General features: G+C 43.0%; 1 pseudogene; it reads right to left on the bottom strand.

The window, feature by feature from the left end:
* Nucleotides 1-6,545: 6,545 nt before the first annotated feature.
* Nucleotides 6,546-7,640, bottom strand: LOC101962277 (putative RNA-binding protein 18 pseudogene; annotated as a pseudogene).
* Nucleotides 7,641-7,875: the final 235 nt, after the last annotated feature.

Genomic DNA, 7,875 nt, shown 5'->3' with positions numbered 1-7,875 from the left:
ACCCCAGCCCTGATCTTCCAGCTGGAAGACCTAGGAGTGAAGCTTTTTTTGTTAACTTGCATAAGATTTCAGGTGTCTGTCAACAGTCTGGATATGAACTGCCCTGATGGATGTCACCATGTTGAAGCCTATCTGCCTTGAGGGTCTGCTGGCTTCTCCTCTGGGCCCACAGTTTTGTGTGGGTTGAGCCCACTGTGCTAGCCAGTTTTCTGTTACTGTGATAAAATACTTAAGAAAATCACCTTTAAAAAAAGGAATGTTCATGTTTCCAGGGGTTTCAGTTCATGGTCACCTGGTCCTATTACTTTTGGGCCTGTGGCAAGACAACACATCATGGCAGGAATGAAGCTGCTCACCTCATGGCAGACAGGAAGAAAATAGGAAGAGACCAGGGGCCCACTCTCCCCTGGAGAGCACACTCCTAGGAACCTAGGACTGCCCACTAGGCCCACCTTCTACAGGTTCTACCACCTCTGGATAGGGCCATGGGCTGGGGACCAAGCCTAACACATGGACCTCTCAGGGACACTCAGGGTCCAAACAATGGCACCACTGGGCTTGGCTGTTTAATCTGCTGGGTGCTGGGGACCCTCCTGCAGCTTCACTGCTTATCAGCTTCAGACAGCCTCCCTGTCCATGGCCCCCAGCATTGGCAACAGACCCCTGAGGGAGGAGTGCAGCCATTCTCAAGCATACCGTGCTCAGGCCTGGCGACTTTGATGAGGCTGTCATCCTCCCTGGGGACTCTTCACAGGCTCTCATGTGGGTGAATCCTGGAGCAAGAGTATGCAGGTGTACTAGCCATGTTGCCCTGTGTGTAATTAGAGCTTACAGGTCGTGTGTGACAGAAACCACCTGAAGCAAAACTGGGTTCTATATGTTGACTCCAAGGGGAGCCAACACTGCATGGCCTGACTGCCTCTTGGCTCTCCATCAGCCCTGCCCTGTGGGGGCTCAGAAGCAGCCCCAGGTTTCCCCACTCCTGTATCTAGTGACTACATGCATGGGGATGCTCTAGCTGGATGGCTCCAGAAGAGACCCCAGGTGGTGCACCTTCACTGGCCCAACCTGTCACAGGTCTTTCCCTGAGCATGTCACTGAGGATGAGGGTGGCCAGAGCCAAGGGCAAAGCCAGCCTCCACCCACATATGGAAATGGAGTTTCTCAGTGGAAAATCAAGGCACTGTTGTCAGAGGCAAAACACAGGGTGGGGAAACTGAGGCTGGGGCCTTCTGCAGAACTGTAGAAGCTCCAGGGACTCATAGAGTTTAATTCACCCCAAGGCCCTAGGAAGACAACATCTCTTTCCAATAGTGCCCTGTCCCATCTCCTAGCAATTCTCTTTCAATGCCATCAGGGAACAATGTGATTAAGGGCCCATTATTAATTTGCTGATCTTGATTCTGAGGCACAGACATGAATGGCTTAGGGGATCCACTTGGCATATAATGAGGTCTCCATGACACATTACTTGGGTATCAATTAACTATATGGGTAAATGTCAGGCAGGATCCTTCCTGCTGGCAGGGAGAAAGCCAATCAACCTGGAGCATCAACTAGATTTGGCTTCAGCCTCTAGCAAGGAAGGGGAAGAGGGAAGGACCTGCAGGGCCCAGTGGGGCTGGGCACCACTCCTCTCTCTACCACTGCCACAAACCCTGGGCACACACTCTGGCCTCTGCTACCTCAGTCCCTTCCTTCATTCCTCAGTCACCTGCCAAAATGTTTTCCTCATATAGATCCCATGGGCTGGGAACTAAGAGAGGGGATTGACAGGGGACAGGGCAGTGCTGGGAGAGACAGCTGTGCAGGCTCATTTTCTCTTCTTAGAATGGGGATGCTCATACCAGTTCCAAGGAGTGCTGTGAACATGAACAGGGTCCCCCAGCATGCACTTACTGAACTTGGTTCTCTCTACGCCTCCCACAGGTGTGGCTTGGGCCCCACCCTAGTGAAGCCCAATGGAACATTCTCAGGTCAGAACCAGGGACCAGGGTGCATTCCTGGGGTAGCATCCTGGAGGAGGTAATGTGGGCTAGTCAGCTGGTACATGGTGGGCAGAGACCAAGTGCCAGGCTCAGCCCTGGCACCTCGGGCCAGCAACACCCATATGCTCTGGGTGTCTAAGATGCGTCCCCCAGATGAGGACCAGTGACTATACCCACACATGCCTACCCCTGGCTTTGCTCATGGTGGAACCCCAGCATGCCCTCTGGCGCAGTAGATGCCCCCACCCTGATCTACTCAGAAAGTGACTGGCAGCTGCCACTTCCCAACCCTGCCCCCAGCCTCATATCTTTTCATGACACTGATATATGACATCTCTGGGGTGGGGGATATGGATCCGAGGAAGCTGCCAATTTAAAGTGCAGCATGTCCCCATTTGTCATGGGGCAGATGGCTGCCAGTGAGCTAAGTGTGTGAAGAGGAAGGGGTGCTACAGGAAACCCTTCCCGCAGGTAGTGTGGGGAAGTAGGGGCAGGCAACCACTGGTGGAGAAGCAGGGATCTATATGAGAAAAACATTAAAACTGTGATGGAATAAATCAAAAAAGATCTAAATGAATGGGAAGGTATTTGATGATAATATGGATAGAAAAACTGAATATTATTAAGATGTCAGCTCTTCCCAACTTGCTCTATATATTGAATGTGATCCAAGCAAACTTTCAACGAGTCAATTTGTGGAGACTGAAAAACTAATTTTAATGTTTATAATGAAAGACAAAGTCTCAGAATAGGTAAAACCATGCTGGGGATGAACAAAGCTGGAGTGCTGACAGTACCTGACTTCAAGACCTACTGTAGAGCAACGGGTATCAGGACAATAGGATATTAGAGAAAGAATTGACAGTTAGATCAGTGCAACAGAAAGAAGTGCCCAGAAACAGACCTGCATCAGTATAGCCATGTGTTGTATAGTAAAGGAGCAGAGGCAACACAGCAACACAGAGCAGAGATCCTTCCTGCAAGTGGTGCTGCATGATCCGGACGTCCTCATCAGCAAGGAGAGACTTCCACATGTGGAAGGAGAGACTCAGAAAGGAGGGAGAAGGGGAAAGAAAAAAATACTTGTAGAAATAAGGGCTGGAAACTTACTGAATTTGATATAAAACATAGTTTCAATGCTTCCCCTTTGTAAAATAAAAACAAACATATTCATTCCTAGGCACACCACAGTCAATCTGTGAAAAGGCAAAGAGAGAATCTTAGAAACAACAGATAAAAACTTCTCCTCCTACACATGGGGACCACAGTGCGATTATTAGTTGCCTTCTAAACAGAAACAATAAAAGGAAGCTGTGGGGTGGCATATTGCAAGGACATAGGGGAAGATCACCCAAAGATTCCTTATCCAGCAAACCTGTCCTTTAATAATGAAAAAAAAAAATAAAGTTACTACCAGATACAGAAAGCCTGAGAAAATTTGCTGCCAGTAAAGATAGTAAAATAAAATTGAAAAAAAAATTATTTAAAATTGACATAAGTAAATAAGCATAAAGAAGTTTCAGTTCTATGCTGAATTGATGAAAGGGAGGAAGAATAGGAATTTCAAAGAGAATAAATCATATAGTAATAATTCCTGAGAAATGAAAATTCAAAACATAATAAGAATTTTCAAAAAACTAAGAAATTGATGGAGCCCAAGCAGAGATCTACAAGAAAGCAAGTAATGTCTGGGTCCTAGGGGAAAAGAATACTGACTAGATTAAGGTCTCCTCTGACCTGGTGAGCGTGGAGTTAGAAGAAGAATCCAGAAGGCTCAGTAGGGTGGAGGACATGCTGGCTGGAGGATGTGGTCCAGCCTCTTCTCCTTGCTCCTCCTCTGCTGTCAGGGTCCCTTTGTGATGAGAGGGCACAGCTCTATGACACAGGCCTGGGCCCTACTCCCCATTCCTGAAGAGAACTCTCAGGACTCATTTGTCTGAACAAGACAGCACAATTTAGATGATGGAGAATCCTGTCTTTCCTCTGAATAGCATAAGTGCCAACTAGCTGAACCCCAGCTTCACCATCTCGGCAATGGATATGACCATTGCCTTTATATGTGGACTGGGGCTCTTTCATCTCTCATTGACTTACCTCCAGGGTAATCCATTCTTCCCACCACCAAAGAAAAAGAAAAAACTCAAGAAGATAAGAAATCCTCAGGCTGACCTAACAAAACAACAAAAAGATTCTCTTTTATCTACTCTTGAAATAGTGATCTACTTTATGCTTTGAATATAGCCCTTGCTTCTCAGCCACTGCAGTTTATTTTAAAAATGGACAAGTTTCTCTTCCTCTCTCCCTGATCCTTCCTGATCTCTCACCCTCCCTAATCTCTGGAGAAATAGGATTACCTTTTCTCTCCATTTTAGGCAGATTAATCTGTCCTTGAGTACATACCAACCATAGGATCAAAGTAATTCAGACTTCCAGGATAGTACCAGGAGATCTCAGAAATTACTATCTTTCAAATTAACAAGTGAATTACAATGCCAATAGAGAACACATGGAGTGTAGCCTTTGAATCACTTCTTTAAAAGCCCCCTGTTCCTGCTGATGGGCAGAATCACAGCCTCTGGAACAGGAGTCCCCTGTGTTTTTTTCTTTTTTTCAAAAACTGTGTCCTCATTACTGGATTGGCATTGAGGACAAGGTCCGAGCTTTTGGCAACACTCTGCTTTCCATTTTTCAATATATGTAGAGACACTTCAAAAAAGAGAAATCTCCAGATAAAACAGAGCACCATTCTGGGACAGATAGGGCAGGGCAGGGAGACAGTGTTTCCATCTGAAGCTCTAGGCCATCCATGTGGTGAGCTGCAGGTCACAGCAAAACACACACTGTGACTCAGTTGCTGAGGTCTGGACTGGTGAGAGAGTTGGGAAGTTCTGGAGAAGGAAAGACCTTGAGCACAATCACCTTCTCCTGGTGGGTGTCTGGAACAAGGCTTTCCTCTGTGTTGGGCTGAGGTGAGGGCTGTGCTGAGCCCTGAGGGCCTCTATCACAGGCTAGAGTCACCTCTGGCCTCAGGGAGTGAAACCCTGCCTGGCAGGTGAGAAGAGCCTGTGGAAATAAGTCTGTTCCTGAGCAGAGGATCAGTGACTGAGGACATGCATGGTGTAGTTTACACAGAAAATCCCATTTTTTTTTTTACAACCTCACAGACACTGTCCAGCATTTATTTACATGCAAGGGTAAGAATCAGTACAAATAATAAACAGTGCTTTAAATACAAATAAGTAGTTATGGTTTCTAAGGAAAACAATTCTATATAATTCTAAGTTAAGTATTTTCTAAATTCCTATTAAAAATAGAAGGCTATTTGCATTAAGTTTTACTCCACCATAACCCTTTGAGGACATAAGGATAAGTGGTGAATTCTATACTCCAAGAAGTCACCAGAAAGATGGGAGATAGTTCACCCATCTTCCTGAACTATATCCCTCAACTGGAAAGAGAATTACTTGCATCATAGATAACATAGCTAATAAATGCAGAAATTATTTGCTCTCTAAAGATATCTAAAAACATGGACCTTGGGAAAAGTAATAATAATTTCTCTGAATCAGTTTTGTGGATTCTGAAATTTCACTGCACTAAAGTTTTGATTTCAATATCTTAAATTCATTTAAACTCAAGGAAGACTTAAATTCCTATAATGAAAGCTTCCTCTTGCTAGTACTGATGGTGGAAAACAGTCTATAATCATCATGAATGGCACCTAGAGTAAGTAACAAAGTGGTTTACCTAGTAAAGAAGCAACATTGCTGCCCAGTGAAATAGTTGGTCAAGTGTGGCACCAAAATGACCACAACTATGAAGGAACAAAACCCCAAATCTGTCAGTTTATATATTTAAGTTGTTATATTTTGAATGTTCAAAATGGCAAAAATATCTAGGGTAAAGTATGTTCCATGAATGAAGGAACATTTTCAAGTCATGCAGTTTTTTAAAACTACATAAAACATGAGGTGATGGCAATCTTGGTGCAATGGTGCCTGCTTCACTGACTTTCTGCCCAAGAGTATTTGACCTCTTCTACTCAGACCTCTACATGATGATCAGAAAATAACATATTTATAATGACCAACATAACAATATTTAGATTTTCCAAAAAAATTTGCTTTCTATTTAGATTGATCATGATACAATTCCAAATAGAACAATCTCATGCTTTAAAAACAATTTCATGTAATAAGTGCAATTTTAAGTCCTGTGTTAATAACAACATTTGGTATTATAAGAGGCAAAATTATTTGAATTTTTTTAAAAAAATGATTACTATAGAATAAAAAATTAGATTTCCAAAAAAACTTTTATTATGGTATAAAATGCTAAATTTGATTCTGTATTGATGCAAACAATTTTAAGATCTACACCACATTTTCCTAATTGGGATTTTGAAACAATAAGCATATTCTTAAGCAGATTACTACAATGTTTGCTCAAAGGACAAGCTCCCTTTTGCCAAGAACTTTCTTTTTTTTTTAATTTAGTTGGAGGAATTTCCATCATAAATTATTGAACAGCAGTTCTAAACATGATTTAAAATGTCTTACTTTCCTCCTTGTCTCTTAACTTTTTCTTTTTGTTGTAAAGACATGTGCACAGAAAAATGTTCTTTTGACAGAGGTTAATAAATTTAGTTTCCTGATTAAATAATAACATTTTGTATGTTTGACTTTCTCTCTGGCATACTATATAATGTTTCTGTAGTTACGAATCCAAACAAACCAGCCAACTAGAGCATCCCAGTGTTCAAATCAAAATTTTGGACACAATCCTATTTATTCTGGAAGATGCTCAATTCTACACATAGTTCAGGGAAGACACATCCATAAGAACATCCAAAATGTTATGTTACCAAACTCTCACATGTGATTGTGCTCTGTTGGATAGTACCAACCACATTTACAAAGTACCAAGGCTGAGGAGTCAGGTGTGGAGACCAATTTGCTTTTGCTGCCACAGTAAGTCACAACCATCATCTTCGAGATTTCCAAGCTGTTCTAGAATAAGGAGTAGTCCTTTTTTTTATCTGGTGGATTAAAGTAGGAATAAACAGGTGCTGGAAGATACTCTGCATCAGGATTTTCTGCCATCATTTTCAGCTTTGCTTCAATGGCTTTAATCTTTGCAGTGACATTTAGGTTAGACTGAGTAGGCTCAGTGCTTGAGGAAGGTTCAAGACTGATTGGGAGAATCTTGTCATTTTTTTTTTGTTATGATTGTATCTCTTTACTTGAGCATTTGCCCATCATACCACCAACTTCCTAGACAGTGCCAGCTTGCCATTGAGACACTAGATGGCTAGTTCTGCTTCCTGCTTAGTTTCAAAGTTAACAAAACAGTTCCCTTGAGGCTGTCCCTTTCAAAGCACCTGACTTGTGGAAGAGGAAGTCCAACAGCTTCACCTTACCAAACTTCTAGAGGAGCTTGAGGAGCTGTGATTTTGGGGTCCAGGTTGCCAATCCATAATCTGTGCTCTTCCTGTAGAAAGCCCTCCCAAAGGATGGATGCATTCTCCAATGAAAGAGTTTTGGTTTCTGCTTCCATCAATCTCTGATGGCCTTGGCATTGTACCCTCAGCTCATGCCCCGGAAGCAGGTCCTAACTCCGGGTCCAACAGACATCTAGGTCCATCGACTTCAACTCCGCCCATCCCATTTTGTGTTTTCTAAAGAAGAAAAATGAAGTATTTTGCCACTTTAAAAATGTTCTCTGAATAAAAGGGTCTCTACTAGCTAACTATAGAAAGTTAAGCTGTTCCGAAACAGAATGTATGCAGCTGGTCTAAAAGACCAGAGGGAGAACTGTGCCCCATTCTCTTTCTTTTTTGTCAGCGTCTGAAGGTGAAGAAGGTGCTACAGAAGTAGGAAAAAGAGGG

Source organism: Ictidomys tridecemlineatus, chromosome 6 (genome assembly GCF_052094955.1).
Source record: "Ictidomys tridecemlineatus isolate mIctTri1 chromosome 6, mIctTri1.hap1, whole genome shotgun sequence".
NCBI classification, from domain to species: domain Eukaryota; kingdom Metazoa; phylum Chordata; class Mammalia; order Rodentia; family Sciuridae; genus Ictidomys; species Ictidomys tridecemlineatus.
The sequence above is the reverse complement of the archived record's forward strand: the minus strand, read 5'-3'. Positions and strand labels throughout refer to the sequence as shown.